This window comes from Scyliorhinus torazame, chromosome 14 (assembly GCF_047496885.1).
Source record: "Scyliorhinus torazame isolate Kashiwa2021f chromosome 14, sScyTor2.1, whole genome shotgun sequence".
Taxonomy (NCBI): Eukaryota; Metazoa; Chordata; class Chondrichthyes; order Carcharhiniformes; family Scyliorhinidae; genus Scyliorhinus; species Scyliorhinus torazame.
Genome location: NC_092720.1, coordinates 102,982,055 through 103,005,297, shown reverse-complemented (window position 1 = coordinate 103,005,297; position 23,243 = coordinate 102,982,055).

The window sequence follows — 23,243 nt, the reverse complement described above, 5'->3', positions numbered from 1 at the left end:
GCCTACTCCTCTCTCACCTGTGGCCAGGCCCATTCCTCAACCGGTGAATCCTGACCCACCCTTGAGGCGGTCAACCCAAATTTGTCGCCCACCTACTAGACTGGACTTATGAGCCTGTTTGCACATTGGACTCACTGAATTGTTGTGCAATAATGTTAATGTGTTTCTTTTTTTTTGTCGTACCAGGAGTTCTCTTTTGATATTTGATGATTGCACTTGTTTTGTTTGTGGTACAACCTCGTAGCTCTGTTGCACCTGACACCTTCCTATGTATATAGTTTAGCCTCATGTACATGTTGTAAATATTGCACACACATACTCAGCCGCACTCAGTACACACCAATATTTATTACCATGTAGGCACATATCCTTGTGAAAAGGGGGGATGTCATGATATCCATATTAACATATCATGGTGCAATCATACACACACACTGATGGACAGGTAGACGGACCAATCAACACACACACAACCAATCACCAGTGAGAGCACACGCACTATAAAACAGGGAACACCACAGTTCCCGCTCATTCTACCAGGAGATAGCTCAGAGCACAGAGCTCACAGCGTGCCACTCAGACATACACCATGTGCTGAGTGCCTCTCTAAGACAGTGCTAGGGCTGGGTCCACAGGTTAGCTGGTGAAGTACGAACCACAGCCAGAAGTTAATAGTTATTATTGTACAGAATAATAAAACAGAGTTGTACCATCTACAACCGTGTTGGTTCGTTTGTGTATCGGAACACCCAACACGACACCCTCTACAGGGTTTCCTGTGGCTAAACCTGTGACAATCTCGGTATGTCAGCTAGAGAGGCTTAAAACCACTGGAGCGCTGGTCTAGCCCCACTGCTCAACTGCCAGGAGGCTGCTTCTGCACAGTCTGCAGTTGTTGTGGCAAACTTGCCACCTGACTGGAAACATCCAGCCTTCATAGGCTACTCACCACATACAGGCGGCTGCATCACCAACCCAAACCTGCCTCAACCAAAATGGCCCATTAATATGTCAAGCAGAATCCACACTGGGTTGTATCAAAGAAACTTAGGTTTATTCACAAAGCCATAATACACCTCCCGGTAGTTCCCAGCCAGGGCTTGATAGGTCGGTGCTGAACTGGCCGACCTTATGTACAACATAGATCGAGTTTCAACTGCCCCCTTAATGGGAGAGCTTGTACTCCACAAGGGACACAGGAAAGACAGTCATGCCCACCCCGTAAGACCCTTGCAGGTTATGACATCCCTCCCGCCCCAGGGTCCGAAGGAACCCCTGTGGCCATGGGTGAGGTTGACCCTCTTAGGCTCAGGCGGAGTGTCATGAACCTGGGGCGCTGGGTCTGGGGGCGTATACCGTGAAGGGGAATGCCGCGTCAAACGGTCAGCTGGAGGCAGCTGCACAGTGGAATCTGCATCAGAGACTTCAGGAGGCTGTGTTTCCAATATCTGGCATTGCCAGACTGGGTTTCAAGATGCCAAAGTTGCGAAAGAGCTGGTTGAGCCTCTGACAGTGGCCAGGGTATTGAAGTCAAAGGAATATGGTTTGTAATAGGAAGCATTGGGCTGGATTCTCCGCTTATGGGACTATGTCTCCACGCCGTTGTGAAAACTGTGGTCTTTTACGGCAGGGTAACTGGTTTCAATAGGCCACAGATTCATTGTCTTGCAGGGGGCTAGCAGGCAGCTGTCATAGTGCTCGCAGCTCGAGCTGCTGATACGGCCCCCTGCACTTCCGGGTCAGAGGCCGTGCAGACACACAGCTGCGGCCTCCAACGGCTGTGCCGTGCTCCAAGTCGGACTCAGCCCGCGGACCTGGACCACCGAAATAGTGCCCTGCATCGGCCGCTCGCCCGCCTCGGACTGCCGGCACACACAGCCCCCAATCCCGAATGAAGCCCCTCCTGCCCTCCAATCGGCCCTCCCCCGACTGTGGCGGCCCCAAACTGAGTCCGCTGCCGCCACGCAAATATCACGGACGGTGGGACCATGTTAGAACCACGCCATCGGGAATTCTGCCGGTCGGGAATGGACAATCGCGGGGCGGGCCTCAGGCAATGGCCTGAGGCGGTGGATTCTCGGCGCGGCGTATAGCACAAGTACACCGATTTTCGGGGGTGGAGAAATGCGAAACCAGCGCCGGTTCCGATTTCGTGCACGGAAACGGATTCTCCGCCCCGTCGCCGAACGTGATGTTGGCGGCGGGCTGCACAGAACCCAGCCCATTGTGTTTCTAAAGTCATCAGGAAGCTTTTTTCATTTTTGCAGTATATACTAAGATACGTAATGCAAGGATACTAATGTAATTTTATATTAATAGTTAAATACCAAGATATATTTGATGGCCTCCAGTTGAGATTCTTGAAGACGAGGCTGATATATGGCTTGACCTTAACAAGATGGAACAATTTATGTTCGTTATAATACTGAAACATATAAAACTTTGAAAGCTGCTAAAAATGTACTGCAGAAATATCGTTTCAAGAAAGAAATTCCTGTCTTACTTGGGATCTGAAATTGTTTGGAGGAATGCCTTTGTGCATCGTTTCCTGTTGTGCACTGCAGCTTGCCATAGTCATGTGACCTCTGAGTTATGTAACTTCTGATGCCATTCCTTTGTGAGTAAAAGATTCAGCCAGAAACCATTTCACTCACCAAATGGAATGTGTTGTCAGGAGTATCTAGTTTAATGAGTGGGTTTGGATAGCTGTAAGAAAGTCAACTATTGAATTCGGAACGAATAACTAAAACATCATTTTGCAACTTTGTACAGGATATAGATTGTTGGGTGAGTCTGTCCTCTCATAATATGCAAACATGCAACTAATGAACACACAGAATAGGACACAACCAATGATCAGTCAGGAGACTCAGGGGTGGTATCTCACTATAAAAGGGATGAGGCACTCACACCCCGCCTCTTTCCACAGACCAACATCTACAGAGTGAGACAGGGTGTATCCTCAGCATCACACCCCAGCACGTGGCTTAGAGCAAGGCTGGTTCAGTTAGACTGAGTTACTACATTTAGATTAGCAGAGAGTCGAACTCATTGAGAACTGTGCTAATAGTTCAATAAAACACATTGAACTCACTTCAAAGTCTGGAGCATCTTTTACTCAAAACTGCATCAAGTGGCAGCTTGTGTTATTCCAAGTTACACAACACAACATGATACCAGGAGTCTGTTCAATCCAGTTAGTTCAACTCAGCAAGATCCGTGACGACCAGCAAATGTATACCGGCACAATGGAAAAGATTCCGGCTCCTCTCCAGCTCAGGACCTCCGGCAATCTCAGCTTTACGTCGAAGCATCAGACCTCAATGGTGCATCTGATGCACGGAAGATAGCTCTTTTCCTCACCACAGAGGGTGATCACGCCTTGGAAATAGTCAAATCCTTTCACTTCGCCGAAGGCCAGGACAAGGCAAAGTTTCAGACCACCCTGGACATGTTTGACAGCCACTGTGAGGTGGACACCAAAATAATCTTCGAGCGCTACATATTCCAGCAACGATTACAAGGTAAGGACGAATCCTTCAACTCATATTTAAATAACCTTAGACTGCTAGCACAATCCTGCAACTTTGGTGATATCACTGACTCCATGATCGGAGACCAAATTGTTTTTGGAGTTCACTCTAATCCTCTGAGAGAGCAGTTACTGAAGATCAAGCATATGACCCTGCCGGTCATTATTGAAACATGCACAGTGCATGAGCACGCTGAAAATCGCTATTCCCAGTACAAAACGGCAGAAAATGATAAACTAGCCTCCCACGAGGCGGAGAGTGTGCAGGCCATCTCCTGGATGCAGCACCTCAACATTGACGAAAGCAGCCATTTTGCGCACTCTTCCAGGGGCCCGATGCATGCATGATGTGAACGGGATAACAAAGCGGCCGAAACCCGCACTGCGCAGGTGCAGACGTCTGAGAACCGCACTGCGCATGTGCAATGATGCACGGAGCGCCAGGACGCCGACGTCATGACGTGTTCGAACTGTGGCACCGCCCATTTAAAGAAACACTGCCCTGCAAGAGGCAGACGCTGTTTAAACTGCAGGAAGCCAGGCCACTATGCAGCCCTGTGCAGATCTGCACCACCAGGCAAGAGACAGCGCTGCCAATTCCGACGACAGCGCATCCGGAGTGTGCAACAACGCCTACCGGATTCTGTTCCCGGCAGTGCAACGGTTGCAGACGATGAATGCCTGGACAATGCCTACCGTGTGGGCATTATTGCAACATGTGAATATGCCACGCCAGACTCATCGCGAGTCCAGTCAATCCTAGCTGTGGGTTCGGAGGACGAATGGTTAGCAGTGATGAAGGTCAACCACTGCCCCATCCAGTTCAAGCTGGATATAGGTGCCTCTGCCAACCTCCTCTCACAGGCACCATTCAGACACATTAGGAAGCCCCCCACAGTCCATCCAGCTGCCTGCAAGCTCCTGGATTACAACGTGAATGCCATCACGGCACTGGGATCCTGCCATCTGCACGTATCCAACCGACACACACAAGCACTGTTACGCTTTGGAATTGTTAAGACGGACAGGGCATCCCTACTAGGTGCGCACGCCTGCAAGCAGCTGAACCTCATTCAAAGAGTTTACACCAGGACATCCTCCCATGTGGATCTTCAGGCCGGCATCGACGACATCCTCGCCTGGTATCCAGATGTGTTCAACGCGCTGGGCACGCTGCCATATCGATACAAGATTCTGCTACGACCTGATGCCAAGCCAGTGGTCCACGCACCACGATGAGTCCCTGCTCCACTGAGAGAGCGCCTGAAGGCACAGCTCAAGGATCTTCAGCAAAAAGGCATCAGATCCAAGGTCACCGAACCGACTGACTGGGTCAGCTCGATGGTGTGCGTAAAGAAGCCTTCGGGGGACCTGCGCATCTGTATTGATCCCAAGGATCTCAATAAGAATATCATGTGGGAACACTACCCCATCCCGAAGTGTGAGGAACTCACGAGTGAGATGGCACACGCGCGCTTCTTCACCAAATTGGATGCATCACAGGAATTTTGGCAAATCCAGCTGGAAGAGTCTAGCAGAAGGCTCTGCACCTTCAAGATGCCTTTTGGCAGATACTGGTACAATCGCATGCCATTTGGCATCATCTCGGCATCAGAGATATTCATTCGCATCATGGAGCAGATGATAAAAGGCATTGAAGGGGTTTGTGTGTACGTGGGAGGAGGAGTTGGGACCCATACTAGATGACGAGATTTGGAGTGAGTCCCATCATAGGGTGAACTCTACGTCCTCGTGCACGAGGCTTAGTTTGATCCAACTTAAGGTAGTTTATAAGAGCGTACCTCACCAGAATGAGTAATTTTTTTTCAGGGAAGGCGGACAGGTGCAAGCACTGTTCAAGAGGTCTGGCTAAACACGTGCACATGTTCTGGTCTTGTCCTAAGCTTGTGGTTTTGGTTCTCCTTCTTCAGCACCATGTCGCCGATTCTGAAGATTGAGCTGGAGCCCAGTCCTTTAGTCGCCAAATCTGGGGTGTCAGACTTGCCGGAGCTGTTGACGGGTGCAGGGGCCGATGTCTTGGCCTTCGCTTTGCTGAATGCCTGGAGGGGAGTACTGCTAGGGTGGAGGTCGTCATCTCCACCCATTGCCTCGGTGTGACTGGGAGACCTGATGGAGTTCCTAGATCATGAGAAAGTCCAGTACACCATGAGAGGAGCAATTCAGGGGTTCTATCGGAGATGGCAACTGTTTATTGTTTCATTCAAGGAGTTGGTAACCGTTAGTTGTAGAGGGGGGAGAAGGGAAGCAGGAGTTAGGTTTTGTGAGAGGTTATTTTATGTTGTTGGGCTTTTTATGTATGTAATTGTGTTTACTCTTTCTTGCTATTTTGTATTGCATAAAGTGAAAAAGGTGAATAGAATTTTTTTTTAAAGAAATAGAATTGTCTGAGGAACAAAAGACCCTGCTGTGAGAATACATCTGCTGAAGGCAGAGACACTTATTCTTTGAAATACATACGCAGAAGTCCTGATGTGGTGAATGAATAAGCTGAAGAGTACTGATGAGAGAACTGACGAGGCTTTGCATGATGCGGTTCAAACCTTTCGAGCAGACAATGCAGAAAAGGAAGAACGATTTACGAAGGATCAGCAAAAAGATCAAGGCCAGAGTACTGGATGTAAATATTGCAAAGGACAGAACACAAAAGAAAAGGAATCATGTCCAGTGTGAGGAAAACAGTGCTTTAACTGCATGAAGAGGAGTCACTTTGCACACACATGTTTTGCTGGAAAGAAGGAAGGCAAGCTTAGAAAGATCATTGCCAATGATTCTGACAAATCACTCCACACCCTAGAACAGGTTGGTATCATCAAGTCTCAAGCTAAAGCATGGTTTGTGACAATTAGACTGATGACTGCAGAAGGTTAGTATCAAGTTAACACAAAGGGTCAGATAGACACCAGTGCTACATACAACATCATGAGCTTTGCAGATTCCGTGTGAAGTTGCTCCAGATGGGGACGAGAAAATGAAGCAGTTAAAGGTAAAGTCATGGCATTCCTGACATTGTGATCATAGAATTTACAGTGCAGAAGGAGGCCATTTGGCCCATTGAGTCTGCACCGCCCCTTGGAAAGAGCTCCCTACTTAAGCCCATGCCTTCACCCTATCCCAATAACCCCACCTAACATATTGGACATTAAGGGGAAATTTAGCATGACTAATCCACCTGACCTGCACATCTTTGGACTGTGGGAAGAAACCGGAGCACCCGGAGGAATCCCATGCACGGAGAGAAAGTGCAAACTCCATACAGACAGTCACTTGAGGCCGAAATTGAACCCGGGTCCTTGGAGCTGTGAGGCAGCAGTGCTAACCACTGTGCCACCGTGTCACCTTAAAGTGATGCATTACATTGGCCCTCAATTCACTAGTGAAGAATTCAGGTACCTCATGAATGATGGGGAAATTCAGCACGACACAAACTCTGGCCAAATGGAAAGGCTGAGACAGTGGTGCATTTCAAAAATCTGAATAGATCCAGCAGAGATCTGTACAAGCTGATCTAAGAGGGGAGAAACACATCACACATCTACCGAAGGCATAAACAATAGTCTAGTCATTAATGTCATGTGCACCACAATTACCCTTCCAATAGCTGAACAAAGCTACAGAAGCCAGATGTAGTAACGGGACTGAGAGACATAAGCAAAGTGAGACGACAGAAAATTTCATTTTGATACAGCTGCCAAATCTTTGCCAGAGTTGAGAGTTGGGAGCCAGTCAGATTGTAAACAATCAACACATCTAACAGATGTCAGCCCAACATGGCAACTTGGAAACTGTATAAATTGTATATGGGGAAAACGAACAGCCAACTGCGGTTACATACGTGCAAGTGGAGAAGCTGCTACTTCACAGCAGACAGCTGTTTAGGAAAAGTTGATTTTGCCAACTGACCAAGGAACAGAATGACGACAGGTCCCAGAAGACCGCTGTTCACCACCAACTGCAATGGATCAGCACCACCACTCGCTGTGGCAATGATAATCTCCAGGGAGGCAACATCACACCAGGAGCCAGCAGCCACCAGATGAACAACCAGCTGCAACCTGCAAGCGTCCCCTTAGAAGACCTGAAACCTTTAATGATTGTGGGGTGAACTTGCGTCCACATTAGCCAGCAGTGAGAATGGCGGTACAGGCGCAAAATGTCAGGACAGTCTGGAAATACCATTCTCACCGGCACATTGATTTTCCACACCCCTCGCCAAAGATGTAACAAGGCTCCCGCCTTCAAAGCCTGAGAGCCTAATTGTAATACATCTCCCCCACCCCGCCACATGATCCCATCTCACTGAACAGCTATTGAAAATGTGAATTAGTACCCCTCAGGGGGAAAGAAAAGCAAATTGAGCCCCCGGGGGAGAGGGAGATGCCAGGGCAGTGCCCTGGCACTGCCACTGGCACAGGTTGGCACAGTACCATCCTGGAAAGTGACAGGGGTGGGCCCTCTGACCAGCCCATGGGATGGGTTCCCCTTATTCTCATAGAATCCCTACAGGTGCAGAAAGACGCCTTTCAGCCCATTGAGTCTGCATCGATCCACTCCACCCTATACCCGTGACAGAACCTGTACATCCCTGGACGCTAAGAGGCAATTTATCATGGCCGATCCATGTACCCTGCACATCTTTGGACTGTGGGAGGAAACCGGAGCATCAAGAAGAAACCCACACAGACACGGGGAGAATGTGCAAACTCCACACAGGCAGTCACCCAAGTCCGGAATTGAACGCAGGTCCCTGGAGCTGTGAGGCAGCAGTGCTAACCACTGCGCCACCGTACCACTCTTATGTGGGGGAGGGCAGTCGCCAATGAGCAGGGAGGTTTCCCCCGAGACTGCAATTCTTGGGGGGGGGGGGGGCAGGGGGGGGGGGGGGGAGGAGATGGGGAAGATTGCCCCGTAACTGCGTGATGGGGAGGGGGATGCCCTTGTGTGGATGGTGTCCCAATATTGACGTTGTGGCGGAGGGAAAGTGCCTCTGCTGATGCTTGTGAGGAGGGTCTTCCGTGTCCATGGAGGGATGCTGAGTGCTGTTTTAATGTCTGCGCTGATCGGGGCACCCTTTCAAGGTGATGCCATGACCCATGTGCAGCCAGTCTTTCCGACTCTATCAGGCCCCACCCCTGCCAACCTTTTTTTCTCTCAGTGTGCCTGAAAATCAGGACTAAAACCTCAACTGTGAAGCTGGAGAGCGACACGCTGGTTTCATCCAGAACCTGACACTCTGAAAAAATGTGGGAAAATTCCATTTAGAATGCATGTGCAGAGAAGGACGAGAATGAGCACTTTTCCCTTTGTGCCTGAATTCTTTCTTCATTGACTGTGTAAGTGGATGACCTGCAACTACAAATGATAATGCATGCAATACATTTTATTTTCTTTTTATGAAAAGGGGAGATGCTTGCAGAAATGCCTTTGTGCACTGTTGCTTGTTGTGTACTGGGCTTGCCATAGTCATGTGACCTCTCATATCTTTCCTTTGGGAGCAAATGATTCAGGCAGAAGCCATTTTGCCCACCACATGTAATAGAAATTTTGTGTTGATGGAAACTGAACCGTTCTTTATGGCAATTGTCCCAAGTTTAGAAATCAAAACAAAGGTTGCAGCTCGATAGTTTTGTGTGAGAGATCAATAGGAGTTCAGTCTCGAAGTTCCACAGTCAGAACTGTTTTCCCGTTAAAATTAACACTTGGGTAAGTTGGAATAGTATGAGGCAAGAGGTCTTGGGGAAGAATTGAGATTGAACACTTCATTGAAAGACAGTGATGGAAGTAGACAATGGGAGACACTTCAAGGTTCAAGTAGTCAAAGGTCATTAAAGTCAGAGAAAGCAAAAAAACAACATCAGAATAATGCCAGAATATGGCACCCTATAGTTATGCGGAGAGATTTGTGACACTTAAAGTATTTCCAAGGTGCAGAGACTGATGTCAAGATTTAATAAATGCTTTTAGAATTAAGAAAAATATTGATTGAGTGAATAAGGAATTTTTTTTTCTCTATTGGTGTGTTAGTGGACGAAATGGAGTCTTATCAAAGTTCACAAAATAAACTTCAGAAGGTATAAAACTGACAGCTGGATAGCTGTCCATTATATAACCTGCCCAATTTTCATTTCCCATTGGCTTCAAGATCCCTAATTTGTTTAAGCATCAGGTCATCTTAAATAGATTCGGAAAAGGAGCAGGCCATTCAGTCCAAAATGTTCTGTGAGGCGATGAGCCAGAAGTTAGGATCAGCAGCTGTTGAGCAGCGAAGGGAGCAAGCAAGGGGTGACTCGACCCCTAGAGATGAGGAGGGCAGGCCAGCCAGCTAGGGCAAGAAGAGGCACAAGACGCCGGGCAAAGCCATGAGCCAAGGTGAGCCAGCCAGTCAGCAGCCATCAGGCAATGAAGGAAACAGCTGAGGGGTGACTCATCCCAGCCGGGGCTGAGGGCAGGCCAGTTAGCAACAGCGAGTCACGAAGTCCTGAATCAAGCCGTACCAGCAGGAGGAGATAACGGGTGAGGCAGGATGCTCTCTTGAAGACCCCAGTTGAGTGAGGTTAATGAGATTGTAAGAATAGGAGAGTGTGAGGGATGAGTGGAGAACGTGAGGGGATGGGAATGGGGTTGGGGTGTACGAGAGTATGGGTGGATCTGGGAGGAGAGTGTGTGAGGGGGGTGTTAGCCAGGACTGCAGACTTGCAGGGAGGGAGAATGTGTGAGGACTAGGTTGCATTTTGGAGTGAGGGAGAGTTTGTAAGTTTGTGAGGGGCGAATAGGAAGAAGAAGAGTAGAGTGAGTGTTGTTTGAAATCCATTGTCATAGCTTCATAGTTAAAAGATGAATCCAATTTTTACAGAGCATTAAATAACGTGGGATTGACTGTGCAAACAGCTGCTCTTTCAGAAAATTCATTCAATATGAAGCAACACTATTAATCTGGCAGTCAAAACACAGAACATTTATGGTGAGATAAGAGGATGAAGCGAGACAAAAAGACAGTTTGCTATTTTACTTTTAAAAGTTTTAAGTATTGAACAGTGCACAAATTGCACATTCATTTGCATCCACCAGAAATATGGGTGAATTATCTGATGACTTAGACTTGCCAATTTCCAGAGATACTATATCATCTGAAAAAGATGATCAAGAAGTGGACTCTGAAATGACAACGGAACTGCAAGATATTGCTGATTCTTCTGTTGAAGTGAGGGAAGAAACCTACCGGGAGTACATTGCCTAATGTCCAAAATCTGTTGAACTGAGTGTGATAGAATATTTCATACTACACAAACAGGAAAACATAGGTAATATTAATAGTTTGAGAAAGGTGTTTGAGGCTGGAGGCCAAAAGCAAGTTAGGAATCATAAGTCCCATTTTCTGAAGGTGAAGAGAAATGGGATGATCAAAATTAAAAATTGGTTGTTTTTTGTCGGAAACCTCTCAGGCAGTCTACTGTTATATTTGCAAATTAATCCCCAAGCGTAGTAAAGGAAAACAAGCATTCATCGACAGGTACTCTAACTGGAGAAATGTTGGAAGTGATATTGCTAATCATAAAACTTCAAAAGTCCATATTAAAGCTATGTGGGCATTTGTTCAAAGATGTAAATTGTTTGGGAGAATTGTTTCGGAGACCACGAAGGGAGCCACGAGTAGAAACAAATTAAGTTTTATTACAATAACTATTATTTACATGGCACGTAAGTTCCCAACCAGGTCTCTCCTCGATCAGAACCAAAACTGCCCGACATTAAACAGAAGTTTGACCACACATGGCATAGGGTTCCCCACCCCCTTTCACAGGGGAGCTTGTATTCACTGAGGCTCACGGGGAGTTTAATCATTTAAATCATTGCCACTTCGTAAGTCCCGTGTAGGTTATGACACCCCTCCCCCACAAAGTCCGAAGAATTCTCCAATGACTGTGGCAATGGAGGACACCGGACAAGCTTCATCTCCGGCTCTGCGGCGTGCACCCATGGTGCAAGATTGGGTGGTGTGTGCCGGGGGGAGGGGGGGGGTTAATGTCGCTTCTGGAATGGCGAATCGGTATCTCTGTCACGGGCTGCTGAACTATGGGCTCTCTGTTGGAGACCACCAATGGTTGGGTCTCCATCTCTGAATCTGTGTTGACAACCTCGCTCATGTTGGCATCTTGACCCCCTTGGAGCTCTGATCTGACCTGCTCAGGCATTAGGTTCAGCTGGGCAAGAACTTTTTGTTCATTTTATAAAGAATTGGCTACCTAGACCTAATGTGCTTACGTATTACTTGACCCTGGACTTTTATTTGGTAGGAAACCAGCCCTGTCTGGCAGAGTATGGTCCCGGAGATCCACTGGGTGGCATCTGCAAAATTTCGGACATGAACTGCGTCACCTGGTACAACAAGCCTGGGCGGTCAACATCAAAAGTGGCGACGTCCTTAGAGGTCTTGGTTGTGATGCACCTTTCCGCTGGTGTGAGGGAAGACCATGCTAATGTGGGTCTGAAGTCTCCACTCCATCAGCATCTTAGCCTGGCCCACCCCAGTCACGGCGTATCCATTGATCACGAAGACTGTTTTGTAATCTGCGTTTGAATGTCTGGACCTCCGTCTCTGCTAGCCTATTCGATGCTGGGTGGTACGGAGCAGTACAAATGTGTCATACTCCATTGGCCTTCTGAAACGCAAATAACTCTTCGCTCATAAAAGGTGGGCCATTGTCCATGACAAACATCTTGGGCATGCCATAGGTACAATTACAGATGGTGTCAGGTTAAAAAACTATCGTTACAAGGATAGGTGAGGCACCTGGTCAACATACCTGCTGGCTCAGACACAGGAAGCACCACGTGTCAATTCCTGGAAAGAGATAAGTTGTCAACTGTGTTTCAACCCCTCAGATCCTTGAGCTGCAAGGTTTCCCTTACTAGGTTGTAATTGACAGCTTACACACACACACAACTGACAACATTGCTCCATTCGCCTTTATTCTTTTTTCATTTTTAAAATAAATTTAGAGTACCCAATTCATTTTTTCCAATGAAGGGGCAATTTAGCGTGGCCAATCGACCTACCCTGCACATCTTTTGTTGTGGGGGGAAAATCCACGCAGACACGGGGAAAATGTGCAAACTCCACATGGACAGTGACCCAGAACCCGGATTAAACCTGGGACCTCGGCTCCGTGATCCATTCACCTTTATAAACATTGGTGGTAGAGTGCTTCATTTTTAAGTAACTCTGAAGTGCTCTAACCACAATATTTATAAACCTCAAGCTTTGATTGACAGGTCCTGGCTCACTTTAAGCAGAAATAAGTGATGTCAATTTCCAGCTGACCACTTCAAAATTACTGAAACTTGAAGGGAGATGATTGGGGTCTGTGTAGGGGATCTCTGGGTGGGTACTCCTTATTTACGGGGTCTCTGGGATGTCTCCATTTAGGGGTCTCTCAGGGGCTGTGATGGGGGTCTGGTGGAGTGGGGTGGGCAGCTCTTGTGGGGGGAGGGTGGTCCTCAGAAGGACTTTAGGGGCAAACCCAAGGAGCTACTGTGTGGTCCACCACGTCAGGGACACGCTTGCCCATACCTGTAGTAATTCTCAGCCACTTGATTCCCAGAGGACCGGGGAACCATATGGGCCCAGATGGTATGATGCCCTGCCCGCTAAGTGGATGCAAATGGGAATTAATAATCAAACCTTGATCCCGATGCCAGCAGGCGGCAAGAGCATTGGAAATGAATCTGGCACCAAGTGGCGATCCTGTTTTCTCCCCGATGCTGGAATCTCCGCTTCACCGGGAACTCCACTACCAGTGGCGCAAAGTGGAGAATTTTGCCCGTTATTAGACATAGCCTCAACAAATTCAAAAAGATGACGTGTGAAAGCTGAAGGAAAATCCTTAGCAGAGAAGTTGGAAAAATATTATATTGCTCTTTTTACTCTTTTGTGGAACTGGTTACTTCAAAGAATTAATGACGTCAGCAAATCGCTGCAGAATGTTGATGCAACTTTGTTGAATGCTACACATTCATGGATGTTTGAAATGACTATAGCTTGGTAGAAACATAGGCATTAACTTAAACTACAGGTCCCGCTGATGATAAGAAGTGTACAAGATGCAGGAAGTTATCTTTCGATGAAAATAATGACAATGAAGTCTCTTTTGAAGGGAAAGGGAAGATCACCATTGAGACTGTCAATGTTACTGTTACACAGTAATGGTGCAATTGCAGAGTAGAAATGAATCTCTGAATAAAACTATTGATCTATTTTACATTCTTTTCGACAGACTTTTGGACGAGAATGCTAAAAGCCTCTGCAGTAAGAAATTAAGTGAATTCTGTCTGGACACAGACCCAAATCTTTTTGAAGATGAAGTGAAACAATTCGTTAATTTCATCGCTGTTGATGAACTCTGTGCTTCAAAATCATTCGCTAATTTATACAGACTTGTACATGATGGTTTTTAGGCAACATTTCCAAATGTGGAAACCATAAAAAATATTTTTAAAAATACCTGTCATGGAATTTACAGTGAAGATGGAAGCCATTCGGCCCATCGAGTCTGCACCAGCCCTTGGAAAGAGCACCCCACCTAAGTCCATGCCTCCACCCTATCCCTGTAACCCAGTAACCCCACCCAACCTTTTTTGGACATTAAGGGCAATTTATCATGGCCAGTCCACCTAATCTGCACACGTTTGGACTGTGGAAAGAAACCGGAGCACCGGGAGGAAACCCACGCACACACAGGAAGAAAGTGCAAACTCCACACAGACAGCGACCCAAGCCGGGAATCGAACCTGGAACCCTGGAGCTGTGAAACAATAAATGCTTCAGCTGAATTGAAAAGAGTTGAAAATTATTTGCGAAGTACAATGAGTCAGGAACATTTGACAAGTTCAGCAATATTGACGATTCAAAGTGCATCTTTACATGATTTTACCTACAATGATGCCATTGATGATTTTGTGAAAAAAAAGTATGATCTAAATAGCCATGCCAACCAAGGGTGAAGGAAGAAAATCTTTTAAATCTCTCTGCCTTCCATATTTTTTTTTTAATTCTAATTTTGAAAATGGACCATTGCTGGTCTGATATAATGACTGGAGCTGGTCACATGATGATAGTTCTAACCACCATCACTCTCAAGATTGGCCTTCAGAAAGTCTCTTCTCGGACAAAGAATGGAATCCTACAGTCAGAGGCACTGATATCAAACTCACTGGACACTCCACTCGCTTGAATTTACGGCGTTAACTTCTTTGATTTTGTGAGAGGAAGTAAGGAAGTTAACTTTTGAAACTGAATGAGACTCTGAAACATACTGAATGGCAACATATGAATCTTGTTGACTGGGGTATTTTCTCCTGCACTGGATTGGCTCATTATGTCCTGCACTGACCTGTGTTGCAGTAATGTCATCGGCTGATTTTCCTTTCTCATTGCTCACCAGCAAGTTCCATGTTGGCTTGTCTCAAGACACACATTGCAACATTGACCGCCTTTACCGTCATTCTGACAAGAGGTAAGCCTGGATTTCAATTCAGCAATTATTCGTACAGGGGTATTTTTACAAGTTGAAAAGCACAAAGCAGTGATTAATTTGTGTACTTTTGTTGCTTTCGCTTTTGCGTTCTGTGGGACGAGGGTGAAGGGGGTCGGGAGGGTTATGACTTCATGGGGAGGGTAGGGGAGGCGCCCAGAAAAGAGAGTGCAGGGCCCCACAAAGTGTGAATCCGCCTCGGCACTGATGCCCACATGTCATGAAGCAATAAAATAGATTCTGTTAAAGTGTAAGTAGCACATCTGAGGTGGTGTCCTCTTGTTTCCCTCATCATTTTTACCTTTGCTGTTTGTGGCTCTTCAAAAACAAAGGCTAAGTCATCCTAACAATAGGTGGTGTTCGATCTGAGCTCAGTGAGCACAGATACCATGCCAGATATCATCCTAATATTCATTGCTGGCGACGCAGACTCCACTCGCCGGGGCTGTCTGAAATATAAGCCAGTGAGTCCCTTTAATCTATCTTGCCTTGATTCTTTAAGCCCTAGCACCCTTGCCCAACACAAGTCTATCAACCTCAGTATTTGAAATTTTTAATTGGGAACTTTTAGGACATCCAAATTTCCACTCTTCTTTGTGTGAAGACGTTTTCCTGACATCATCCCTGAATAGCGTTGCTCTAATTTTAAGTCACTTACTTCTGGACAACTCCGCCATTAAAAATAATTTCTCTCCATCTACCCAACCAACTCCTTAATTAATTAAGATTAAATACCTTAATTTTCCGATCACCCTTAATTTTCTATATTCAAGGGAATAAAAGCCTAGTCTATGCAACTAATTTTAGCCCCGGTATCATTCAGCTGAACCTGTGCTGTATCCCCTGACTCAGGTCTGAGAATACTACCACTGAGGAAGTGGAGACTCTGTCCAGACACGAGTATACTGCTGGACTTCAACCCTGTATTCACAGACCATGCTGTAGTCTCCACTCACTGGGATGCTCTGCAAAGAGGTTTAAGTCCATTCATTTCTCATTCAGAGGCTGGAATTTTAGTGCTAAGCCAAAGACAAACTCCCAAAGCAATGGGTATTGATCTAATAGGCATGCTGTGTGCGCAGAGTTCAAATTATGCAAATAGAGGGAGAAATATTGAACGGTGTTTGTCTTGTATTTGCACATAAGTTTCAGTATGCCTGCCCAGAAAGTCAAACAGCACAGCTTTGTTAGCTAGTATCTCTACCCACATGTTTTATTCAATCACAACTTCCATATCCAAGTTTATAAATGTTGCATTTTCATGCCAGTAATAATAATATTTATTATTGTCACAAGTAGGCTTACATTAAAACTGCAATAAAGTTACAATTAAAATCCCCTAGTTGCCTGTTCGGCTGCACTGAGAATTCAGAATGTCCAATTCACCTAATTGTACATCTTTCAGGACTTGTGGGAGGAAACCGGAGCACCCGGAGGAAACCCACGCAGACACGGGGAGAACGTGCAGACTCCGCACAGACCGTGACCCAAGCCGGGAATCAAACCTGGGACCCTGGTGCTGTGAAGTCACAATGCTAACCACTGTGCTACCGTGCCACCTAAGGTTCTGCACATTATACAGTTGGATGTATTAAATAGTCACCTTTTATAGCAGTTCACTTGGACTTTATCAACTGGAGAAATGTGAAGGACGTATTATTACAGGTGCTTTATGACTGACCAGATTGCTTCCTGCTAATGGGTTCATGTTGGACAAATGCCTCCAAGGCAAAATCACTGCCACAAAGTATTTTCATTTTGAATGATTAAATTCTACAATATCAGGAAAATTAGCATTTTGTTCGCAACAGGAGTATGTTGACCTAAATTACTCGATTTTGAGAAATGTTTCATTAGCTCGTATTGATATATTCTGGCTGTGCACTGATGCCTATCAGTATTAAATGTTTTATTCAAGATTCAAGTCACAGAATTATCTCAGTGACATTTGATAGTGCATCCTTTTGTTGCAAATGACATATTCTCAGCTGAACTAATGTGTTCTCCGTTTCAGTCCTGGGCTAAAACAAGTAGGGAAAAGTAGGAAATATATTTATTTCCTAATAATTCGTACACAATAGACAGACAATAGCTCAGTAGATAAAGACACCACTTGATGTAGCATTAAGCCATATAGAACAGCAGGGTCCTGAGTCCTAAGCTCTATTCTTTCAAATTAAATTAAATGATCTTCGAGTATGGAGAAGAAAAATTAGTCAGGGTGCCACTCGTGATTGCCACTTGATTGAAAATTTATGTTAGTGGTCATCGAGTGATCACAGTTTAGGAAAGTCTGTAATAAGCCCTCTGATTCAATTGTCTGTATTAGGTAAGATATCAGACAGCTGTCAGTATTCATTAAACTCTACCCTCGGAGTGAAAAGATGAAAAGGTGCTGCCGAAACAATCTTGGTGAGTTGTTGCAGTGTATCTTGTAGATGGTATACTCTGTTCCCATTCTGCACTAGTGGTGGTGGTGGTGGTGGTGGTGGTGGTTGGGGGGGGGGGGCGGGGGGGTGAATTTTCAAGGTGGTGGATGGGGTGCTGATTAAGTGGGCTGCTTTGTTCTGGTTGGGGTTGAGTCTCTTGAGTATTTTTGGAGCTGTACTCATCCTGGCAATTGGAGGATATTCCAACACGCTACAGACTTGTGCCGTGTAGATGGTGGACAGGCTTTAGGGAGACAGGAAGTGAGTTACTTGCCAAAGAATTCCCAGCCTCAGATCTGCTCTTCTCACCACAGTAATTATATGGCTAGTCAAGTTAAAGTTCTCGTCAGTGGTGTTCCCCAGAAAGTCGACATTGGGGGATTCAGTACCATTGGATATCAAGTGCAGATAGTCCGATTCTCTCTTGTTGGAGAGGGTCATTGCCTGGTACTTTTGTGATACGAATGTTACTTGCCACTTATCAGCCCAAGCCTAAATGTCTTGTTGTATGTAGGCACACATTGCTTCCGTAGCTGAGGAATTACAAATGTTATCAAACCCTGTGCAATCAGCAAACATCTCTACGTTACCTTATGTTGGAGCAAGGCCCATTGATATAGCAGCTGAAGATAGTTGGGCCTAGTACAGTAACCTGGGGAACTCCTGCAGCAATGTCTTGTATTATAAAATCAACATTAAAAAAAGACACAATCATTTAAAGTAATTCACAAGATCACTCCAAACATCAATTTAAATATCATACTTTTTTACAAAATATTTTGGCATTGAGAAATGCCATGAACATGAGGAAACACATATGTTGTTTCTTTCTCACCGATGGATGCTGCCTGTAAAGTTTATTTAAATCTACTGAATGTGCAATTGCTGCCAGTTACAATATGCTATTTATTTTTGTTTTTTATAACCTTTTTTGAAAGGCATTCCATATCTTCAGTAAGTAATTCAGGGCTTGAACAAGAATTTATGCAGTCCAGCAGTCATTACCCAATTACAATTATTTGAACCAATCCTTTTATTTAATGTACAAAGTTATTCAATTTCAAGACATGGAAATACTGAAGTATTATATATTTAAAACTGGCAGCTAATACAGAAAAGTGATAGCTGAACAATCATCCTTATTCTACATGTATTGAATCGGCAGAACAATGTTTTCTTTTCAGTATAGGAGCTCTCTCTGAAAACTTGTAAATCTGAATTACTAATTAATGTAGGTTCATTAAGCAAGGAGACATTGATTTTGAGATCAGTTAGGAGATGCAGTGTTAGTTCATTATTCAATAATGTATTGATTGAATGAAATAAAAGCTAACAGCTAACGATAGGAAATATATGCAGATTCAGAAGGACTGTGGAGATAAAAGCAAGTTGAAAGGCAGAAGAGGCAAATAATATTCACAGGGAGAAACAAAAACAACAGTCCTGTGTATTGTGTTGCTAATAGTACGGACGATTTTCACATTTTGCTCATCATGTTTCAGACAATCCTGTTGAGTCAGTTAAATCAGTGTTTCCTAGACAGGCCTCACATAAACACGAGCCTAGTTTCACGTATATTTGAGCACAGATTGCGTTACGAACATTGAATGCATATTGCACTTGTGAAAAAAAGTGTTTTCTCTCTCTTTAATTTAAAAGTTTAAGGGTAACAAATCAAAAAAAGGCTATTCCTGATGAGTGAGTTGTTTCATTATTGCAAAATTAATGTTTCAGTTAGTGCACGAGCTGAAAGCAAAGTTGCCCTCGAGAATGACTTGTGGAAAAGTGCTGTTAGTTTCTTGAGCCTGGACTTGCACTTCCCAATTGCAAACTCTTAAAATTCTTCAGCGGGTTTAAAAAGCGTGTTTAAAAATGTGACTTCAGCTGTCTCAACCGAGCTGAGAAAATACAGTAGTCTGGTTCTCCGAAAATATGCTGTATTCCTGGTGACCTAATGAGTCCTTGACCACATTTCTAGTCACCACATGATAACGGTTCAGTTCCAAGGATAAATAATCTTCATGAGCAATTAGCCAGCGAAACCAGATATTCATGCTGTGGCTGCAGATGCTCCAAATGAAGTGCAGAAAATACGAGCTGACATAGCAGTATTTTACATTGTTTCCTCTATTGAAAGAAAATAACTAAATTCTGAGCTGGGCTAATTATATTTTTGAGTTCTTGTGGGTTGGTATTATTTATTATATCTCCAGTTACTTTTCAGAATCAGCACCGGTCCTACTTCAATGGTTAGCTTTGAGCCCTATTGTTAAATCTCAAATTAGTGCTTTCGAGAGGGACCCTATCTTAACCAGATAAATGCATCATTCCGTAGTAATGTGGTGACTATACAAAAGTATGTATTAGGCACATTAATTTTAATTAAGTACTCGTTTGAGTTACTTTCAAGTCATTCCTTCCTGGTGCCCTGGACTGCTGCTAATGATCTTGAACAAATTTTTGAAATTGTTTTTGAATGATAATAGTATTTAGGAAAGGGATGCTGGTGTCTCTGATTATACTGTACAACTGATAGGTTGATGTTGCATAATAAACAGAACCCCAATATACTCTTTCCAGGATAGCCTCTGGTATCAAATACATGACACACTTTGGACAAGCAGCATTCATGAAACTGGCAATGCTGATAGCGTGAATCTCAGCCAATAAGCCATAATGTTTGGACATCTTTCAACCAGGGTATAGCACACCAAAAGATTTCTTTGCTTAAAGCAAGCAGAGAAGATTTTCAAGTTCGGCTTTGCTTTTGAATAAAAAGGGCAGGGTTTCAGTTCTTCACTGATTCCAGTCATGCCTGGATCAAGACTGAGAGCGCCATATAGTTTGATCAAATTGAAATGCTTCTTTGACAAGATTCTTGGTGTGGAGCGGAAGAGGAGGACAGGGTGAGTGGATTTTAATCATATCCATTCAGTGGAAATCAGACTGGTGGACATCTAAAATGCCTCCGTTATTTACTCACCTGCATCCCGCCATTTCCAATTGACAAATGACAGGATCACGTGCTAATCAAAGAAGTAATCCAATCCCAACAGTGATTTTTTTTTCATCAGCTTGAGAAGGGAGTGCTTATTCAGGCCCAATGAGGAAAGTTTAGGTCCCCTTGTTGCGGTCACACTGCCCACTCCCTACCTTCAGGCGCACTCTGAACCCCCTTCCCCACACATAGCTGAATGCCAAGAGCCACCTGAAGTTCTGGAGACTGGTAGCCACTTGCTGCCCATGTTCCAGTCATTCTGAGCAACAAATGGACCAACAGAATGATAATGAGGCCGTGTGGTTGAAATTGATGTGGCTTCAAACTGTCACAGGCGGGCAGGAAACTAACCAAAACTATTTCCTGCCAGAATCATGCTGAGAGTTAGCCTGTAGTGCTTCACTCACGCTATTCTTTTGGAAATTTGCCTGGTCAAAGACTAATGCTGGTATTACATTAATCATAGAGATTATGATAATTACAAGCCTGAATGGAGGCTCTGCAGCTATCTATCAGTTTGAGTCACTGATCACTTGGAAGCTGTCAGGATCCAGGGACCCTCTTTTAGTCCTTTTAATTGCAAACTTTATCCTTGTTCCACCTACTGACATCAATAATCTGCCAATGCATGACTCCTCGTCTGTTCACAGATGAAACATAGCATTTTTGTTATTGATCATTGAATCAGAGAATGATACAGCACAGAACATTTGGTCTACTGTGCTTGTACTGCTTCAGTTAGTCCCACCCCACTGCTCTTTCCCTCTAGCTCTGAGAATTTCTGTTTTCCAAGTATGCATCCAATTTGCCTTCTGAAAGTTTTTACAGAACCACCCTTTCACCCATTCCAGATTATAATAACTCACTGCGTTGGGTGGAGCAGTGGTTAGCACTGCTGCCTCACGGTTCCCAGGTTCGATCCCGGCTCTGGGTCACTGTCCGTGTGGAGTTTGCACATTCTCCCTGTGTCTGCGTGGGTTTGGCCCCCACAACCCAAAAGATGTGCTGGGTAGGTGGATTGGCCATGCTAAATTGGCCCTTAATTGGAAAAGTTAATTGAGTACTCTAAATTTATTTTTAAAAATAACTCACTGCACCAATTATTTTCCTCATACCACCTCTGGTTCCTTTTCCAATTACCTTAAATCTGATTCCAAATCTTCTGTCACTGGCAACAGTTTACCTCTTTATTTTCTCCCAACAAAACCAATCATGTGCCAGGTTTTTCCGGCCCCCATTGGCGGGTTTACTCATGGCGTTTTCTCCAGGTGTTCCGGTTTCCTCCCACAGTCTAAAGATGTCCAGGTGAGGTGGATTTGTGCCATGCTAAATTGCCCCTGAGTGTCCAAAGTTTTATTGGGGTTACAGGGATAGGGTGAGGGAGCGGGCCAAGGTAGGGGGCTCTTTCAGAGGGTCGGTGCTGACTCGTTGGGCTGAATGGCCTCCTTCTGCACTGCAGTGCTTCTATGATGGATATGTCTCTGCCAGTTCACTATATATTCTTGGGACTGGATTCTTGTGGAGTTGGGTGAACTCTGGAGTCAGGTCCTGGATGCCGAGATCTTGTCCCCATTTCCAGCAGATCCCATTTTGGCTGGCAGGTAGAAATGTGGGGTTTGGGGTGTGGAGGGATAGGGTGGGGGGGGGGGGGGGGTTAGGTGGGTGCAGGGCATGAAAAACACCGGCAGGAATCCCAAACTCCACAGAGCCATTTGAAATTAGTACTGAGTTCAGACAAACCCCATTTTGGGCTGTTTCAAGAGTGAATACTAGGAAGATGTTCTCTGTTGTGGTGGAGACTTGAACTAGGGGATGCAGCCTGAGAATGAGAAGTCTCCAATTTAAGATGGCGGTGAGGAGATTTTCTTTACTCAAAGGGTAGTTCGTGTGTATGGAATTCTCTACCCCAGCAAGCAGTAGAGGCTGAGTCATTGAATTCATTCAAAGCTGAGTTCGATTTTTGATAGACAAGGGAGTCGAGAGTTATGGGGTTCAGACAGGAAAGTGCAGATTAAATCACAATACCAGCCATGATCTTATCAGATGGCGGAACAGGTTCAAAGGGTCGAATGGCCTGCCCCTGTACCTAGGTTCTATATTCCTATATTAACCCAGTGTGGGAGTCATGGAATAATGGAGGAGACCTAAATGTTCTTGAAAGCAGAAGATCTATTTAAGTGCCACAATCTGAAATTATTTAAATCAAAGTCCCTTTAAAAATGAAAAAGAAGGATGTGGCAGTTCGAGAGAAAATAAACAAACACCCTCTGCTGGAGTACTCTCATTGACAAACCATCAGGTGTACTTAGAAAAACTTCATTACTATCTGTTCCTACAGTTTCAACAGACTTAATTGTTGACACTTGCAAAGGGTTATTATTAGAGCTGAGACTGTTATGAATGTTTAGCTGAGTTTCAAATAGTCCAAATCAATTTTCTCAGCAGGGGGACTGAATTAACAAGATGATTGATAGTTTGAATAGGCTATTAAAGGATTAGCTGTCTTTGATGTGGTTAGTGAATAGAAGTTTGATTGAGTTTCTGACAGATTGACAACTTGAGAGAAATTAAAATTTTGAATGCCTTTCATCACTCAGTTTTTTTCAGTATCAAATGTGAATGAGTGAGAGCTTTCTTAGATTATTGGAAGTTTGATTTTCTTTCATCTCCACTTGGCTCCTGAAGTCTTCCCACAGTGGATACTGTTTGAGTTGCTACGGAGGGGCATGAGATTT